At 34.2% G+C, this 21,546-nt stretch overlaps 1 long non-coding RNA gene across 1 annotated transcript in view; it reads left to right on the top strand.

Moving 5' to 3' along the window:
* Positions 1-21,546, top strand: part of LOC141584821 (uncharacterized) — a 54,687-nt gene that overhangs the window by 19,931 nt on the left and 13,210 nt on the right. The window contains exons 2-3 of the long non-coding RNA XR_012518022.1: positions 16,582-16,732; positions 17,966-18,046. This is a non-coding gene — a long non-coding RNA (uncharacterized LOC141584821). The remainder of the gene's footprint in view (positions 1-16,581; positions 16,733-17,965; positions 18,047-21,546) is intronic.

Below are 21,546 nucleotides of genomic sequence, written 5' to 3'. Positions count from 1 at the left end.
CAGGTGTTGAACAATAAGAACATATGGACACAGGGAGGGGAGTACTACACAATGGGGTCAGTTGGGGAGAAATGGGGAAGGCACAGTGAGGAGTGGGGAGCTGGGGAGAGATAGCATGGGGAAAAATGCCAGATATAGGTGAAGGGGAGAAAGGCAGCAAATCGCACTGCCATGTGTGTACCTATGCAACAATCTTGCATGTTCTTCACATGTACTCCAAAACCTAAAATGCAATAAAAGTATTTGAACCTTTTCAAATATTCTTTTTCTATTGCTTTCTTGCATAATTGCACAAAGAAAACACTCTTAATGATTTCAATCATATGACATGTGTTGAGATTTTCTCTCTGGCCCAGGATATAGTCTATTGTGGAAATAGTTCATGTCCACTAAAAATGTATTCTTTGGTTGTTTGATACAGTCTTCTACCACTGTCAACTTTTGTGAGGGTTGTTATTCTTTCTTATCCTTAATGATATATTTTCTACTTGTTCTAATATTTACTTAGGTTCTAATATGATTCAACCTTTTCTAATGTTTTACTTTATTTTAGTTTTTATTTTATGTACTTTGAGTACATGTTATTAGCAGCATACAAATCTAGAATCATTATAATTAGTGACTTATTTTATGCTTGTTCTAATATTTACTAGGTTCTAGTATGATTCAACCATCTTTAAAGTTTATTTTATTTTAGTTTTTATTTTATGTACTCTTGGTAACATGTTATTAGCAGCATACAAATCTAGAATTATTATAAATTTTAGTAAATTGAAAATTTATGGTGAATTAAATATTTTGATGAAATGTCAATATTTTTAATAGTCCTTGCCTTTAGGTTCAAGTTGTTTGATATTAACCCAGCTTCAACAGACTTCTTTGGTTAATGATTTTATTACATGTCATCTATCAAGATGAGGGGTTTTTTAGGTTGAAAACTGTCTTTAGAGCTTTCTGTTTATTTACATAATACAATTACAGATCTGTTGAGTTTCAAATCCATTGTCCAACTACTGTTTCCTCTTCATCCCATCTATTCACTGTTACTTTTTAACTCATTTTTGTATTGCTTAAGATTTTAAAATTATTTTCTTATATGATCTTATAATTAATTTTTTAGTGGTTAACCTAGATTTTTATATACCTTTTTGATTTATCAGACTTTATCTTAAATCAATACTTATACTGGTACCTGGACAATGCAAGGACCTTACAACTTCAGTTCCATTTACTGAATTTTGTGTTACTATTTTTGTGTACATGATTTCTACACATATTTTCAACTCCACAGTATATTGTTTAAGCAGTGAATATTCTTATCCTTTTATCTGCTTGATAATATCTTTTTCATTTCTTTTAATGGGGTCTTCCCTGCATGAATCTCTCTGATGTCTATTTTTAAATGCCTTTATTTTCTTTATTTTTTAAAAAAAATTATCATGAATCAAATTCTAAAATGGGTTTCTTTTTTGGCATTTTCATTTTTTTCATATTCTAGTTTCCACTGTTTTTGAGAGAAAATTCCCTGGCAGTCTATCACAACTTTGAAGGAAACATGCCTTTTATACAGCTGCTTTTCAAATTTTCCCTTGTTTCCAGCTTTTTAGCCACACCGACAATATGTGTGTGTTCTTTTATTCCTATTTGGAGCATTTTGAAAGCTGTTTGAAGGAGAGGCTTGCCCTTTTTTAAAAAAATTATTTTTAATTTTTTAAAGCTGTCTCAAAACAATTGCCCTTCACTCTCTTTGAATATTACAGTTTTTCCTCTTTTGCCTTTCCTCTCGACCTCTAATCACACAAACTTCGGAACCTATCATCATTTTATATTTGACATCTTATTTTATTTTCTGCATTTTTAAATTTTCTGTATTCTTTGTGCTTTAACTTGGGTATTTCTTGCTGAACTGTCATCTAGTTCACTAATCTTTGGTTCTGTAATATCTAAATCACTACTACAACTTATATTACTTTCTTAATATATATTTTTCCTTTAAAATTTGCATTTATTTTATAGATAGATCAGTAGACTATGTATTGTCCAAAAATAGGGTTGAAAATGCCAAGTCAAGTAAGGAGAGGGTGTCAGTTAGTGAACATTCTCTCCAGATAATGCCAAAATACAGACACAGAAATTCCCTGAATATAAGTAAAGTCAGAAGCAGGAGGAAATCCTGACTGCATTTAAAGAGAAAGAAGACAGAAGAAAACAGGAGGATGAGAAACAATGCTAAAAGCTTGGAGAGTTAAGCAGGGTAGGTGAGGAAGAAGCCACAGACTCTGTCCAAAGGTCTTCAGCTGCATTTATAAACAAGCCATATTTATGGGGGCATGGCTGCTCGGCAGTGCTCTGTGTGGGCCATGGAGGCAGGAATAAAGGTCTAAGGGGCCAGGCTGAATGTCAGTGGTCACCCTGGCACTGTTACCAGTGGAAGAGATCTGAGTTTCCTCAGGTTACCTGCAGTGCATCTACAGCAAATTCAGTCCTTGCCTCCCAGAAGAATTAGACCAAGGGCATAAAGCTGTCATGATTATTTTCTATGCTATCCAGATAGCTGCTTTCCTATCTGGATAGCAAGAGACAGAGGGAAGTTTCAGAGCAGGAGTGGAAGTTTATTTAAAAAGGCTTTAATAAAGGAAAGAAAGAAGAATTTGCTTGGAAGAGACCAAGTGGGAGCCTGAGGGTCCAAGAGAGAAAAGAGAGCAAAAAGAAAGGGCCTTTAACCCTCATCCTGGGACTTTATGAGCTACCCTTTTCCCCATGATTCTTCCCTTAGGGTGTGCTGCTGCATGCGCAGAGGCCTCCTCACCCTTGGGAAGTGAGCAGGCCCAGTGTGTTTCTGAAGTTGTATGCATGCCCATCTGAAGTTGTATGCATGCCCTTTTCCTTTTTCTGCTGAAGTGTACCTGGAAGATTATACTTCCCATTTTTGTCTCTTAATGTGCAAGCCCAGGGAGTTGCTTTCTCCATGGGGTCTGCATGTAGTTAACACTTTACTGTTAACAGGTATGGAGCTTCAGGAAATGACCTCTCCCTGGAGCCAGTGCCAATTTATCACTTTTAAAGAGGTAATGAAATAGTTGCCGAATCACTGCCAGACATTTCTAGTGGGTGGGGGGAGTGTGGGACAGCCCTCTCCTGCCCTGCTCATGCCTAGCTACCTGTAACAGGCATCAAGGAAAATCTACCTTATACCTAACATCACGGAGAGCTGTCTGACCTGGATGTTTGTATGCTACACACATCTTGTGTACTGGCACATTTCTCCTATAGAAAAACTAGACTTCCTAGACTAGTCTAGACTTCCTACTCTGTATCCCCTTTCCTAATTTTCTATCTCTCCTCATACAGCCTTCCTACTTTCCTCCTCAACTGCTCCCTTGCCTTCTTCCTCTTCTCTTTTTTTTTTTTTTTTTTTTTTTTTACTTTTTATCTTTCTTTTGCATCCTCCATATGCTCACTTTTCAAAATCACCAGCCTATTTAAGGAAGGGGAAAGAGCCAAGAGTCAAACTGGGAATTGTGTTAGAAAAGTGGGATGGAAGGAAAATTCAAGATCATCTATTTCAATATCCTACCATATACAGGGACTGTCTCTGAAATGAAAACATTTTCATATAGCTTTTATTGGAACATCTAGCCATGAGCAACTCACTACTTCGGAGTCAGTTTGTTATATTCACGGTGGATTACAGTTGGTAGAAAAATTTCTTATTGTGAGCTGAAATCTGTCACTCTAAATTTAGGCTAGTTAGTCCTATTGACTCAAGTTTGTTTCTAATATATATTTTGTATATATTATATATGGTATAGTATGGAAAAGTTTGCCTTCCTCAAATTAGTTATACTTGTCTATTTGTCATAACTCTCCAAAACAAGAATTTTCTTTAACATTCTTACTGGAACCATTAATTACAGAACCATTGAAAAATCAATGGCAATTTTGGTGCTGCAAGATTGAATGCACTTAGACTCATTAAAATCAGCTGAAATCTGTACCTAGCAGAAAGTTTGGTTAACACTTAGGAATAGCCATTCCAGATAACAAAAGATAATATACATTCATTAGTAATATATCCCAGGTACCTGTCTGATTTTGGGCTACATTTTGTAATTGATTCTGGGTTTGTCCCTAGTGCCTTGCTGTTTTACAGTTTTTAGAGGAGCACTACATTGATTCTTTTTTCAGATCTGAAAAGCTATGAAACAATCAATCAAATTGAAAACATAAAGAGAACCCTTGAAGTCAGTAATTGCTAATCAAATATAAAGATGTCATTGTTGCAGTAATAGTTTCCAAACTCAAGAATCAGAGAGAAGACAGATTTTAATTTCCTTGGAGAAATTTCCTTCCTACCCATTAATGGAAGGTCAAGTCTGTAAGAGGCAGTGCCTCTGACTCACAGTCATAAGACTTTAATTTAAATACAGGTTTTGCCATTGCATTAATCTAGTAGACAGTAACTTGACTCTTGAAACTAATTTTTCTTATCTGAAAAAATAGTACTAAAAACAAATGAGTAATATATGTAGAATATATGTATATATACCTATATATATACCTATATATATATATATACATATATATATATATCTCAGTAAAGGACTATATTGACTTTAGATAATATTTTTCTCCACTAGACTGTAAGCTTTTGAGGATAGAAACTTATATTATTTTTCTTTGTATCTCAGAGGATAACAGTCCTAAAACACAGATGTAATGATTATTATAAGTAATTATAAGAATTTAAAGAGTACTCATTAAAAATGTAGTAAGTTCTCACTAAAAGCTCAATAAAAAATTATAACTGCAATATTTTCTTTCACTACTTCTTACTTTGTGAGTTAGCAAGTTTCAGTAAGTAGAAAATAAAATAAATTATTTAGGGCCAAGTATTAGCACAAGGCTTGGAAAATCTTATTTGTGTTAACAAGATTATAAATCACCTTACATGAGGTAGTGTCAGGTATTTATTTAAGAAAATATAATCTTAAATGGATATTTCTTCAAGTAAAGTAGATTGTTTCCTGAGTTTCCACAATATTAAGAAAAACAGAAGATGTTCAACCAGTATTTGCTGAATAAATGAATACATGCTGAGCATCCTCAAACCAAGAAAACATCAAATATTTCCTTTAATTTTAATGAAGTTATATTTTAAAGTTTATTCTTAATCTCTGGAGTTAAAAAAACAAAAAACAATTAGAGTGGATGTCTCATATAACTGAACAATATGTTCTGAGGATCATCAGATTTTTAAGATATTAAAATCTGATAAAGGTCTTTGACATGGCAACCACAAGAACGTCAAATATTTTACAGAAAAAAAAACTAAGGATGTAGTTATCATTAAGAAAACAAATATATCTAATACAAATGTAATGTCAACCTGCATCTCTCTGCAATGAATTATTGTGTCTATAAATGTACAATATGTCTCTTTAAACCTTTACCTCAGAGCTACTTGAGATGTAAAAAAATTACTGAGTAAACAGAAGAAGCACTTTCAGAATAGTCGTTTTCAGCCTGATAAAATATGACCATTCATCAATAAAATGTCTTCCGTTGGAGTCACCATTTCCTAGAGTCACTGCCTATTCTGTTTCACAGTAAGACATGGAAATATGTTCACAAAAGGCTTTTGTTACTGCAACCTCCTGCAGATGTCTGTAATTGGGGTTAAATGGGTGACCCATGCTTACTTGGAAGTAAAAAATAATTTAAGAAGCAGGTAGCATTTGAGTTGAGACTTAGAGGAAGAATCAACATAGGCACCCAGAATAGGGACAAGGAGAGTGGAAAGAGCATGAATAAAAACTTGGAAAAGAAAAATTTATTATGAGTAGAAAACAGGAAATATGAGATGGAAACTTATGGAAAATTAGATAAGAAAATAGCTTGGGGTAAAGTTATGGAAGTCCATGAATGTCCAGCCAAGAAACATGGACACACAATTACTTGGGCAGTGTAGTGTCATAGAAGTACAACATTTAACATTTAACATGTCCAAAGTAGAATTTAAAATTTCTACAATATGATTACAAGCGTTTACTTAGTGCTAAATATAGTCATTTTCTAAGCCAGATGTTTCCTTCTTAAAATTAGTATTCTGCTTTTAAAAATTCAGATGACCAGTATGGCTATTAACAACATATCTCTATAACTTTAAATATGTGGAGAAAGGCCCATGCATATATAAAATATTTCAGATAAAAAAGGGTATAAAGTCAGATACTTGTCTATAATTATTATTATGAAGCATTTGACTAGTTATACAATGTGTCACACTCATTGAGCTTTCAGTGTTTTAAAGATGATCACATATCCAAGTTATTTGTCTTAAGTAATATTTTGCTTATGATCTAACACACAATTGACACTTATATAACATGCAATTAAACAAGCATCCTTTTTTAGTATACAAATTTAATTTGGAGATGTCATTTGTCTTTAAAGATTCTTTAGAAGCACGATGTCTGTTCATTCTCATTAGTATGTTGTTACATAATAATTTGAGCTCTTCTGTAGAGCTTATGATTCCGTTCTTATGAATCTTTCTTCCTTTAAGGATACAAAATTGTTTGCCATATATCTCTCTCATAGAAAAGTGACTGGAATCACTTATTGTCAACTCATATAGGCAATTCACTAAATAACAGTCAAAACTCTTCTTGAGCACAGACATAACCAATGTCAGCATTTTTCCCAACTTTCATATTTTTGTTTCAGGATTCATGTTCTGTCTCCTTGTCCTAAATTGGGATAACTGTTATGATGGCATTTTCCATTATACTAATTAGAACAGTCCAATGGTGATACGGGGTGAGAGTTAAATCTAGTAATGGCACAAAACAGCACTCAGCCCCTTCAAGTACCAAATTTCTCTTTTCTGAACATCTATCTCCTGGAAAGTATTTCTTCTGTGTATTACCTTAGAATTAGAATTAGGGGTTTTTATTGTAAGGTATTTCCATTGTTTGATTGTGCAATGTCCAATGAAGAATGAAGGAAAGCCTTTATAAAGTATGAAGACAGTATGTGCTTTCTGAAACAGCTGGAAAAAAAATGCTATTGTTGCCACACCACTCTCACAATCTGCCACCTGCCAGGAGCATTATGATGACCTTCAAGTACTGGCAGAGTTGGAGCAGAGTGGGACAGTAGAATAGAAGAAATGCAGATTAGACTGTCATGAAAACAGTCCTAAACCTCAAATCTGTTTGTTTGCTCAGAATGTTTGTGGACTTCGGCTATGTTAAGTATTATTTACCAAATTAAGTGAGAATAATAATTTATTTTGCATAGCAAGCATTGTGCCTGCTAAGAAAATAGGCTTTTTATTTTCTGTTTAGTTACCTTCTTCTTCCTCTCCATCAGTGTCAGTAGCTTATCAAAAATAAGTCAAGGACAACCTGCTTTGGTATCTATGCAAATAGGATTCAATTATCCCCAATGAGTTTGCAAAACTTGTAGAAGTCATTAATTTGAAAAACATGAGGATTAATGCAGGGAATTTGGAACCTATGTCAAAGATGTTTTAAAATTACTCCCATTTAAACTTTGATTTTTTTCACACAGAAAATGCCTCATCCAGCCAATTTTAACTACTATGAACTACAACTTACATAATAAAAACACAACTAGCAAATAATATTATCCTCGTTCTTACATAATTTGTCTAAAAATTAACATCTCATGCTTCTCTTAACCAAAGAACTTCTTTTAACATTTCCTTTATGCAGGTCTGTCAATAATTAATACTTTCAGGTTTTTTTGCTCTGTAAAAGTGTTTATATCCTCTTCATTTTAATAACATTAATAGACTTTATTATCACAATTTTAGATTTTCTAAAAAATTGCAAAGATACTACAAAGTTTCTGTGAACCTCACACCCATTTTCTCCTATGATTAGTATCTTACATTAGCATAGTATAATTGTTACAGTTAAGGAACTAAAACTGACACATTATTACTAGCGAAGGCTCATGGTCTATTCATTCTTATTTATTTATTTTTAGTTTTTAATGTAATATCTTTTAACTTTTGATTTTCTTCCGGATGCTATATTTTCTTCAGTATTGTACCGGCAATTCTAGATCTTTGCCTTGCCATATGAACTTTGAAATCGATTTGTCAATATCTGCACTATAACTGACTGAGATATTGATTGGGATTGTGTTGAATCTATAGACAAAGCTGGGAAAACCTGACATCTTACCAATACTCAACAAGATGAAATATATCTTCATGGACTTTTACCTTCTTTGATTTATCAGAGTTTTGTAGTTTTCTGCATATGACACCCACACATTTTTGTGAGGTTTATACCTAAGTATTTTTCTTTTTTGGTATTATTATAAAAGTTATTAAAAAGGTTTACTTTTAAATTTCAAATTATGAGTGTTCCTAACTGGTATACAAGAAAACATTTCATTTTTGTGTATTTACTTTGTGCCCTGTAATCCTGTTCAATTTGACCATTACTTCTGAGTATTTTTGTTGATTCTTTGAGAATTTTCGGGATGTCATTTTTTAAAAATTATACTTTATGTTCTGAGGTACATGTACAGATCATGCAGCATTGTTGCACAGGTAGGAACATAGCAAGGTGGTTTGCTGCCTTCATCCCCCCATCACCTATATCTGGCATTTCTCCCCTCGCTATCCCTCCCGAGTGTCTCCATCCCCCGCTGTCCTTCCCCTAGCCCCCACCAACTGACCACAGTATGTGATGCTCCCTTCCCTGTGTCTGTGTGTTCCAATTGTTCAACACCTGCCTATAAGTGATAACATGCAGTGTTTGATAAAAAGACAGTATTATTTCTTCCCTTCCATATGTATATATTTTATTTTCTTGCCTTGTTGCAACAGGTAGAACTTCCAATGTGATATTAAGTAGGAGTGGTAAGACAGACATCTTTGCCTTTTCCTGATACTTGTCAAGAAATACCCAGTTTCTCACCACTAACTATAATGTTAATTGTAGATTTTTTGTTTCTCACCACTAAGTATGATGGTAATGTTAAAGTGTAGACTTTTTGTTAGCTGTAGGTTCTTTACCAAGATGACATTCCCTTCTCTTTTTCAGTTTGTTCAGTATTATGATAGTCCCCATCCAAATGGCATTCTTTATTTCCATCACTGCATTTTTTTATTTTAGAATTTCCTTTTGATTTTTTAGAAGTTCCATTCCTCTGTTTACATTGTCCATTTGTTCTTGCATATATTTTTGATGCTTATATTTTTTGTGTGTATTTTCTAGCCTTTGATATTTCTTTCTTTTTTTTTTCTTGGTTGAAAACTGGACATTTGTATCAAGTCATGGGAACTGAAGTAAATAGACCTGAAGTGTGAAGATTTAATTAACATCAGCTAGAAGTTAAGCTTTGTTTAGTGTTTTCTCTGGTAGTTAGTGCTAAAGTCATGAAGTTCCCCTAGTGTCCTTGTTTTGCCTCTCCTCCTGACTTTGAACTTCTCATTCAGCTGTATCCTACTGCTACTGCTACTGCACTGAATCCCTGTTAGTGTAGCAGTAGGGTGTAGGGCAAGAGAAGCCTCATGTAATATGATGATTAAGTTAAACATCTGTCTTTTAGTGGGGCTGAGTCTCTGAGATATAACCTTTATTTCTCTTAGACAGTAGGTCATTTTTTATTAAATGAAGAATGCTCTTAATGGATTGCACAATGACTACTCTTTACCACACTCCCACCAGAGCCAGGACTAGATCTTATTAATAGACTTTATCACAATAATGTTGTACAATTATAGAGGTAAAACATATGAAAATGTGAGAACTGAAATTTCTAAGACATTCTGGGCTCAAATGATCTTCCCAGCTCAGCCTCCTGAGTAGCTATTTTCAACACTTTGAATATGACATCTTTGTGCTTCCTGTCCTCTGTTGATTCTAATTAGAAGTTAGCTGTTAATATTATTTGTATTCCTTTATATATGATAAAACTTTTTTATTCTGCTTTCAAGATATTTTTCTTAGGCTTTAAACATTTCATGATTATATTATTATTATTTAATAGAGACACGGTTTCACCTTGTTGCCCAGGCTGGTCTCAAACTCCTGAGCTCAAGCAGTGCTACCCTGGCCCCTCAAAGTATTGGGATTACAGGCATGAGCCACCGTACTCAGCCTCAAGGTTTCACTCTATGTCAGAGTGTGGATCTATAGGTTTATCTCACTTGGATTTCATTAACTTCTTGAATATGTATATTGATGCTTTTTATTATATTTGAGAAGTTTTAAACCATAATTCCTTCAAAATGCTTTTCTCTACTTTTATAACTCTAATGACATGTATCTTGGTACACTTAATTGTGTCCCACATTTTTCTGATAGTCTGTTCGGTTTTTTTAGATTATGTAATCCTTATCAATCTATCTCCAAGCTCACCGATTCTTCTGCCTGCTTAAATTTACTGTTAAGTCTCTCTTGTAAAGTTTTTATTTCAGTTATTACACTTTTCAACTCCAGAATTTCCATTTGGTTCTTATTTACTAATTTCTGTTTTCTTAAAGATATTTTCTATATTTGAAACATTGTCAATATATCTTCTTTTGACATAGCTGCATTTAGTTATTTGAACATATTTATATTGAGTACTTTTAAGCCTTTTCTGCTATGTTCAACATGTGGGCTCCTTCAAAAGCAATTTCTGTTGCTCCATGTTTCTTTTTCATTCTGTGTGTGAGTCACACTTTTCTTTTTCTTTGAATGTCACATAGCTTTTTTTTATTTAAGCTAGCCATTTTTAAATAAATGTCACAACTTTAGACACAGAGTCCCTCTACCCTTGGTGAATGATGTGGTTTTTATTTTTGTTTTTGTTTTTAGTTTAAGTCTTAACTAATCTAACTTTTTGAAGTCTACTTCTCCCACAGTATTCAGCCTCTGGTATCCCTTTACAGATTGTGTATCTATGTGTGTGTGTGTATTTTCTTTTAGCCTAATTACCTAGAAATTGGCCCTTGGTTGCCATATATCACACTTACTGGTCAAAACTTTTCCTTATTCATTAGTTAGGTGTTTATTTTTTAGTGTTAGATGTGTCCGAAGCATGGAATTTATATTCCTATTAAGAAATTTGTTTTTTCTCCACATTTAGGAAGGAACTGCTAGCTGAGATTTTCTCTTTCTGATTATTTCTGAGAGGGTGAAGCCTTTGACATGCTCATAGTTTTTCAGAATGTGAGACATATATGGTATTATTAAGACTGGCTTCCTAGGAGTTATTACTGAGTTTACTTATTGTAGTTGTCATTAAGTAAGTGGTGGGAGATCGTGCTTGAGACCTTTATTTCAGTTAAGGATTCCTCCCTTTGTTGACAAATTTTGTTTGGCTGGGGAAATGTTTTCAATCCCATCCCTCCCTCTCCTTACCCTAGGTTCAGCTCTGATTGCTTCTGAGTGGAAGTAGCCTAGAGTTGGTGCACAGTCTCGATTTTCCAACCCCAATGTGGCCTGTGACTTCAGGAGGGCTTCTCTTGGCTGCTTCTTTCCCTGATTCTCCCTGTAAAACTTTAGCTTCTTTGTCATTTTTCTCGTTGCCACTGATATCATGGGACTATTAGCACCTTTTTAATTGCTCTCTACCTGTATCTCCATTGACTTTTACAACACCCCTAAATATAGACTTCTTCGTTTTCTATTAATATAAGACCAGTTTCTTCTGATTTTTCAAGTTCCTTAGGAGTGTGTGGGCCTGCCTTTGCTCCTTGGCAGGTTCTCTATCCCACTGCATAAGAGCTGGTGGTGGAGATAGTGACTCATCTCTCTCCTAGTGACACCCTTGTTATAAGCAGGCACTAGGGACTGAGCTGAAACAGGGAAAAGGATGATAGCCTCTGGTCCTCTCAACTTACTCTTGCCAATGTAGAACTTTCTATACAGAATGATTGCACTAGGGCAGAAACAAAAATGACTATTCTCTGCCTGCTGTGCTTGAAGTGGAGACTCTATCCAATAAACAGACACTAAAAGCAAGAAGGAAGACCCATCCTTTCTGCTCTATTTCCAAAATGGAACTTCTACAACACAGGGCTGGGGGAGATGAGAAATGCTGGCTCTCTCTCTTTCCCAGTTTGAAACTGTCATCCCACACTAGAAGCTAAGGGGAAAATGAGCCCCTTCCTTCTTGACCCATCCACCCAGGGTAGCTTCTCTATAAAAGAGATGAGAGAGAAAGAAGAAAGTTGTGGCTTAGAAGCCACGGATCTCAACTATTTTGAGGTTTAGATTTTGTTGAGTGAAGATTCTCCACTTACTATATACTCTTAGGACAATATTGAGAAACTTTAAATGATTGTGTTTTCATTTTGTAATTTTCTCCAAAGAAATGTTATTGGGAAGTAGGTCCAACATCTTCACAACACCATTGCAGATGCAGAGCTCACTTCAGAGTAAGACACCTTTTATTTGTTTTTCTTTTAGGGATCACTCTTCTAATAATTTATATTGTTCAATACCTTAAGACTGATGACATATCTATCTATCTATCTATCTATCTATCTATCTATATTTTAAGCAGTATCCATGAAATAAATCAGGCTAAAATATTCACACAATTCACAGAGAAAAATACTCAAAACTATAAAAACTAGAGTGAGAATTCAATTTGCTCTGTATAGCATATAAAGAAATTATTCTCTCAATTAGAAAATATAAGAGTTGGCACAACAAAAGTAAATCAGAGATATATTCAATAAAAAGACTATTTGGGGGAATTCTCTGGAAAAAAAAGAATTAGAAAAAATGGTTTTAGAAAAAACTAAGATAATCTATTAGCAACATATTCAGCTACAAATTGATTAAAGTACATAAATGTGAACCAAGAATGACCTTGTTGCTTATTTTATTTTTGGCATTTAGCTAGTCAATACAAATATTTTTAATTTGCCTTAATGTGCATAGAAATATGCTATTTTAATTTTTAGAATAAAATATATTTTAAAAATCATCTTTTGAATAAAACTAGTTTATAGGTTTACCAATATTAAAAGCTAATTTGATGATCCGTAAGCAAATATTTTAAAGGTATAGAGAAGTTCAATCATATTAGTTCCTACTCCGCTAATGTTTACAATATTTAATCCTTCCCTTGCAAAGGTTATTACAAGTATTTTTGTAACATTTGCTATTTATCAGTACCTATTGTGTAAACTTAATTGTAAATATTCAACAAAGAAAAAGACATGCTTTTTACTCTCATAAAACTTCTTGTTTAACAAAATGCATATTTTAAAATAATCACATCAGTAATTAATACTTATAATACAAGCCTGTAAAGAAAATTATAGAGTCCTTAGAAAATGTATAACAAAGATTTAGAGATACAAGATATTAAGCTTTTTATACCATACTTATAGCATGTATCAAAATATGCAGTCATTTTTATTGCTATCATTATTTTATGCCAATTGAGATACCTATGAGCAAAAACCTCTAACTTCTCTTGGTGAAATTAAGAAGAAAACTGACAGAGACAGCTGAAATAAAAACATAGTCAATATTTGCAGTAATTACGTTCTATCAAGTTGCCACAGACCCTGAATTAGCAAATACTAAATCATTTCACTTAGGTAAAATACCTCTAGTGACAACATTTCACCAATTCCCCTTGTTTCATGTGTGTTTCTATCTACAAATAGATTTTTTAAAACTTTTACTTAAGTTCAGGGTACACGTGAAGTTTGTTACATAGGTTGAACTAATTTACACTCCTACCAACAGTGTGTAAGACATTTTTTACTTTTCTTTTTTTGCTTAGGATTGCCTTGGCTATTCAGGCTGTTTTTTGGTTCCACATAAATTTTTAAATACTTTTTATATTCTGTGAAGAATCTCAATGATAGTTTAATAGGAATAGCATTGAATATATACATTGCTGCTGGCACTATGGCCATTCTAATTATATTAATTCTTCCTAGTTATGAGCATGAAATGTTTTTTTTTCATTTGTTTAGGTCATTTTTGATTCCTTTGGTCAGTAGTTCGCAGTTCTCCTTGTAAAGATATTTCACCTCTCTCGTTAGCTGTATTCCTAGGTATAAAATAGTTTATTTAATATATATAGGTGATTCATTAACATTGAACTCACAGCCAACAACACTATATTGCATACCTGAATGAAACTTATCCAACAGATAAATTTTATCTACAAGGCACATCACAGTCTTCCTGTGCTTAGAAACGGTGGACAACCCTTGAGCGTGATGCTTAGGGGACACTTTAAACAGGGCATCATCAACAAGCACTAAAAAAATGTGGGACTATATAGATAGGGAAAGGGACACTTGTTTGCATCAGGAGAGTGAAATAAGAAACCAAAACTTGCTGTGTTTGACCTCAGCTGAGAGAGAATATGCTTGTCTTGTGACTGAGATTTTTGCTGCTCTACAAAAATGACTTCAAAACCACTGTGAAGATTGATTCCTGGAGTTACAAATATATTTTAGCAAATGGGCAAGTTCACAATACAGTATCCATTAATAATTACAGTCAATTGTATATATGTGAAGGAAACCATTCAAATCTTCAGATTTGTTTAAGAAAACAGTACTGGGCGCTGGTGTCCTAGGCAGTTCTTTAACACAACTTACTAAGTATTCAGATTAGGAATCTAAATGTTTTTGATTTATGGAAAACATAAGTTTTTACATTTTGTGTCTGCTTGTAAGGGTTGTCATATTAGCATCACAATTTTTCTTGTTAGTTCTATGTTTATTATTTTAGGACTTAAAATTTTACTTTGCTTCATACTTATAAAATATATGTGCTACTTATAAGATAGACAGAAATAGAAATGTTTGTCTCCAGTTCATAAAGACTTGAAGAGCCTAAAAATGAGTCATTAATAAAACTATTGTTATATTTTCTCTGTGCCAGGCTTCCATATTAATGACTAAGACAGCTTCAATTAGGATATTAAATAGAGATTATGTGCAAATTTCAGATACATTACAAGTCAATGATCAGACATCAGCAGAAAGAGTTGAAGCAACTTTCCAGCATAATATTCTCATTTTAATATTATTTGCCTCAAACTACATTTAAATGGATTAAAATGTCTACATTGAAATATATATTTTTACACACACACATACATATTACATATATAGACATATATTTACATACTCATATATATACATAAATATATAATACATACATATTTTAACACAAATGAGTAATAAGAAAATAACTGAGTGGACCAAATACGTGACGTTATGCACATTCTATTGTCTCATTACTAAAATAATCCATTGATCTATTTTATCAGTATTCTTTGTTGATTTGATAGAATGTAAAAATCGATAGTCTGTCCTAAACATATACAACAGTGGAGGACACTATTCTCTTCTAAATAACACACAATTTTTTCATATTTAACTGGCAAATTTGGTCATAAAAACAAAAGTATTACTTGGCAGTAGCATATGTGTATTTCAGTATTGTGAATTTGCTATTTCATAGTGATTGTTATTTTCAATACATAACCACACTGCATTTGGCTCAAAACTATATTTTCTGTCTCATCATAAGCATAAGACATTATACAAAACAGCTATAGCAAATTTATAAAATAGTGTTTCTATGCATGTACTTGCATCACCTGGTACTGATATGAATGAAATCTATGATGCATGGTGTCAACTTCCTCATATCATTTTGATTTCAGTTACTTCTGAATAGACTGAGGAAAAAATAAACTTAAAAAAAATTTTTGGGATTAAATTACACTTAAGTATCTTGAATGATAAGTAGTGGGTCATTAGGCAAAATGTGGAGCATATTCAATGCAGAAGTTGTGTAGAGTGAAGCACAGTGTGACTATAAAGTTAGGTAGTTGGATGGAACCATATTAATTGATTTGCATTTCAACCTGTAGGTATTATTTAGTGTTGAAGTACTGAACAGTTGTAGTAGGAGACTGTATAGTTGATTTTCTATTCAAGAATGTCACTAAAGGAAAAGGATTAGGAGGTAAAAGATACTAGAAAGAAGACCTTTTATGAGTCAAGCATAGTCTTCCAAGGAAAAAATGAAAAAAGAAAACCTGAACTAGATTTCTGGTACTGGGAATCAACAGATGTAGACAGATGAAGACAGACAGTTCATTAAAAGGTAGAATTGACAAAACTTATTACTTGATTAGCCATGTGAGGCTGAAAAATTAATTTAAGATAGTGCCCAAGTTTGCCTCAAACTTAGTGATTGGTAGTACTAATAGTTAAGAAAAGATATGTGGAAGAAGTGAAAGAGGAAGAAACAAGCAGGAAAAGAGTGAGGTATTTGACACAGGAAGCACTCCACTGCTACATGGTTGACATTATCTGCTAATCTGAAGAGCAGATTCAAAGAGCAGTTTACACATGGCATTGAACTCTGATCAAGATATCTTTTGCAGTCTTCTCTTTAAAAGGATCATATTCTCTTCCTTAGCTCAGTTTAACCTACCTATGTAGAAGTGCGCATTTGTTATCTGGCTTGAGTCCCAATACTGTTGAATGACTAGAGCAGGAAAATACAGAGGGCACATTACAAAGTCAAAGCACTTTTTTTTTTTCAGAGTTGGAGAAAGGAGATCACAAGAATCCTTATTCTCCCACTTCTAATTTCATCCAACAGTGATTGCTGAAGCTCTGATGAGCCGGTGTGCCAGGGTTTATTAATCATAAGAAGACATGATGCTATGACAGCTTTATGTCAACTTGCAGCAGGTAAGTTGCTGCCCTGTAAGCTGGAGCTACACAGGACTTTGTTCTTTCCCAAGTGGAAAGCATATAAGCAACTTCTATTCAAGCAACCCATAAGCAACTTGGGGGTTTAGGTATCATTGCCTTGGTTAACATATCTTTTTTATATGCTGACCGCTGACTGTTGTGACTTAAGTGGCCAGTCATTGTATTCTTGCTGCAAATTTGAATTCCAAATCTTCTTATGTCCTAATATTTCTGATTCTATGAGGTTCTAGATGCTTTGATTTCTTCCTTGCTTCTCTGGGTTTGTGTGCTCTATATTTGTGCCATACTTCCTCAATCTTATCTAAAGCACTCTGTCCACATACCCACACATATTTGACCTCTCCCTTAACATTCAGGTACTGCCTGAGCTGACCACGACCCACCTACCAACTATAATAGAGGCTCAAACCCAATGGTAGTAAAGATTGGCAATATGGATACAAGAATGCCAGTTATTAGTCACAATTTCCTCTGGGTGACTAAATTTTTATTTCACATTGCCCACGGGAACATTCAAGTCTTACTTTCTTATAACATATAATTTTAGAGAAAAAGAAACCTACTACCTCTAAAAGAAATTATCAGCAGAAGTCATGATGTGAGTTGGGTGAGGTTTGATCCCTAAGGGAACACTTTCCAAGTTACTTTAATAAGACTGCAAACATAAAATACAGAAAGTCATGAAACCCAGAAGTTTGATTTGGTACAGTAATGTCATCACCCATGGAGTATATATTAGATTGTATGACTAGTTAAATCATAAAATGTTTCTGAACATACATACATTCCATGCAGGATATTACCTTCTAACTCAAAACATCACTCTTACCTAATTTTTCTCTACATCCATTGTGCCTAGCTTTTTCTGTAGTTTCTGGCTTTCCTGGCATCCTTTTTTCTAAGTGCTTTGCTCCAAATTAAATACCAGATGCAATATTTATTCAATAGTTCATGTCTATTTGATTCTAAAATAATTTCTTAAGATTGTCAAGGCAAATATCACTATTCCTAGGTTCTAAATGAAGAAACTGAGATTCATCAAGTTTTGTGTCAATGACTAAAAGCATTTCAAAGCTTATTTAAAAGTACATTCCTTGATATTTGCCATTCCTTTAACTTTCTATACTATTTTTCTCATAATTTATTATAATCTAAAATGCTATATATTATAATTATTTATCTTATTTTTTATCTCACCCCATACACTAGAGTATAAGCACCATAGGTTAAGGAGTTAGCTCTGCTCTGTTTGCTGTTGTAACCTGAACCAAGAAGGATGTTTGGCACACAGTAAGTATTCAATACATATTTATTGAATGAATAAACTTAAAATTGAAAGAAGACTTTCCGTCAGTAATATTAGATACCTAAAAATGGTGAACAAGTGGCTTCAAAATATTATAGCTTAGCAGTAGCCAACTTCCCAGCACTATTCATACCTGCATGATCTCATAATGAAGTTTATCATAGTGGGTAGGAGAAAACCATCTCCAAGGGGAGACTCCCTGGATTTAAATCTAGGGTCCACACTTAGCAGATTTGTGGTTTCCAAAATATTATAGAATTTCTTAAGCTTCAATTGTTAATTTGCCTTATAAAGATGATAAAAACGCTACCTAATTTGTAAACCTTTTGCAAGGATAAAATGAATGACCTATGGTGATTGCTCAGTCAAATGATGCTAACTTAAATAATAGTAATCCTCTAACCCAATATGCTATGTACAGTTATTATTATTTTACACATGAAGAATGTGAAGTGTGGTAAGATTAAGGAATTTGTTGTGGTACATATACACCATGAAATATTATGCAGCCATCAAAAAAGGTGAGTTCGCGTCCTTTGTAGGGACATGGATGAACCTGGAAACCATCATTCTCAGCAAACTGACACAAGAGCAGAAACTCAAACACTGCATGTTCTCACTCATAGGCGGGTGTTGAACAATGAGAACACGTGGACACAGGGAGGGGAGCACTACACACTGCAGTACATTGGGAAGAAATGGGGGAGGGATGGCGGGGTGGGGAAGTGGGGAGAGAGAGCATGGCGAGAAATGCCAGATATAGGTGATAGGGAGGAAGGCAGCAAATCACACTGCCATGTGTGTACCTATGCAACAATCTTGCATGTTCTTTACATGTACCCCAAAACGTAAAATGCAATTTAAAAAACAATCTTTAGAGAAGGATTAAAGGCTTACTATACTTTGTTTTACATAAAAAAAAAAAGAAAAAAGAAAAGAAAAGAAATTTGTGGTTGGGCACTGTGGCTCAAGCCTCTAATCCCAGCATTTTGGGAAGCTAAGGCAGGCAGTTCACTTGAAGTCAAGAGTTCAAAACCAGCCTGGCCAACATGGCAAAACCCTACTAAAACTACAAAAATTAGCCAGGCATGGTGGCACATTCCTATAATCCCAGCTACTCAGGAGACTGAGACATGAGAATCTCTTGAAACCATGAGGTGGAGGTTGTAGTGAGCCAAGTTCACTGCACTCCAACCTGGGTGACAGAATGAGACTCTGTCAAAAGAAAGAAAGGGAAATTTGCTAAAGATCAATTGGTCAAAGAAATGAAGAAAGAAATGAAAAGAAAAGAAAGAGAAATTTGATAAAGTTTACATGGGAAATTTTAACCTCTTATCACTCTGACCCCAAAGCCCATGTTCCTAACTTCACTAATATACAGCCATTTGGAAAATAACTAAAATCAAGAGAAAATCTCTTCTGCAACAACATGAAAATTATATTATACCAACATACTAACTGAAAGTTATATATTATTTCCAGTTTCAAACCGATGTTGTAGGTTTAAAATAATCTGAGTTTTCCAGGGCAGAGAAGTAAACATAATATGGATCCTGTAACGAGTCAACAACCAACCACATAAAGACAGTGGTCCTGTAAGATTATAATAGAGCTGAAAAATTTTTAGGATGTAGACATTTTGTGGCTGTCATGCTACCCTACCATGACACATTACTCAAGTGCTTGTGGTAATGCTGACATAAACAAAGCTACTATCCTTTCAGTGGTATACAAGTATATCACATACAATTATGTATGGTACGTAATAGTTGATAATAAACAACTCTGTTACTGGCTTAAATATTTACTATACTTTTAACCATTATTTAAAATTGTGCTCCTATGTCTTAAAAAAGTTAACTGTAAAACAGCTTCAGGCAGGGGCTATTCCAGAAGAAGGCATTGTCATCATAGGAGATAACAGCTCTTTGCCTGCTATTACCCCTGAAGACCTTCCAGTGGGACAAGATGCAGATGAGAAAGACAATGATTTGAGTGATTCTGATCTTGTATAGAACTAGGCTCATGCCGGGCGCGGTGGCTCAAGCCTGTAATCCCAGCACTTTGGGAGGCCGAGGCGGGTGGATCACGAGGTCGAGAGATCGAGACCATCCTGGTCAACATGGTGAAACCCCGTCTCTACTAAAAATACAAAAAAATTAGCTGGGCATGGTGGCACGTGCCTGTAATCCCAGCTACTCAGGAGGCTGAGGAAGGAGAATTGCCTGAACCCGGGAGGCGGAGGTTGCGGTGAGCCGAGATCGCGCCATTGCACTCCAGCCTGGGTAACAAGAGCGAAACTCCGTCTCAAAAAAAAAAAAAAAGAACTAGGCTCATGTGTGTGTTTGAGTGTTATTTTTAAAGAAAAAAATTAGAAAAGTAAAACACATACACATTTTAAAAACAGAGAAACATTTATAGAATTACATAAAGAAAGAAAATTTTTATACCACGGTGCAATGTATTTGTATTTTAAATGAGGTGTTATTCTAAAAGAGTCAAAAAGTTTAAAAGGTTTATAAACTAAAAGTACAATATTACAGTAAGCTAAGTTTATTACTGAAGAAAAAAATGTTTAATAAATTTAGTGTCGCCTAAGTGTACAATGTTTATAAAGTCTACAGTGGTGTACACTAATGTCCTAGGCCTTCACATTTACTCACCACTCATTCACTGAACTCATTTGGAGCCACTTCCAGTCCTGCAGGCTTGATTCATGGTAATTGCCATAAACCATGTACCATTTTTTAAACCTGTCATACTGTTTTTTTACTGCACCTTTTCTATATTTAGCTATGTTTAGATACATGAATACTTATCATTGTGTTATAATTGCCTACAATATTCAGTAGAGAAACTTGCTGTACCTGTTTAAAACCTAGGAGCAATAGGCTATAGGCTATAGGCTATAACCCATAACCTATTGCTAGGTAGATAGTAGGCTGTACCATCTAGTTTCTCTAAGTGCACCCTATGATGGTTGCACAATGATGAAGTCACCTAATGATGCATTTCTCAGAATGTCTCTCTGTTGCTAGGCTACATATGACTGTATATTCAAGAACATGGTTGAATCTTCTCATTGTATTTAGCCAGTGCTACAGCAAATATTTACTGAAATAAGCTCACCTCCTACTGGGATTTATAACTAGTTTTATTAAATACGAATTTCCATTGAAAAGGCATTTGCTACTTAGGGTTTCACCAGCAAACGATATCATCTCTCAGCCAGAAATTTAGATTTTAAGTGAATTTGAAAAGGACACATCAGATACAAAGTAGATATTACTATATGCCAATAATATACATTGATCATGATTTGGGTGAATTCTCTCAGTTCCTCTCTCTCTGTCACTCTGTTTCTTCTCTCTTCCTCCCTCTTCCTCTCTCTTTCTACCTGTCTTATTTTACAGTTTGTGAATGTGCACATACAGAAACTTAGGGATCTCTATGTGAATAATTGTTAAAGTAGTTTGTCTTGAGA

This window comes from Saimiri boliviensis, chromosome 6 (assembly GCF_048565385.1).
Source record: "Saimiri boliviensis isolate mSaiBol1 chromosome 6, mSaiBol1.pri, whole genome shotgun sequence".
Taxonomy (NCBI): Eukaryota; Metazoa; Chordata; class Mammalia; order Primates; family Cebidae; genus Saimiri; species Saimiri boliviensis.
Note: the sequence above shows the minus strand (reverse complement) of the source record. Positions and strands in the feature narration are given on the sequence as shown.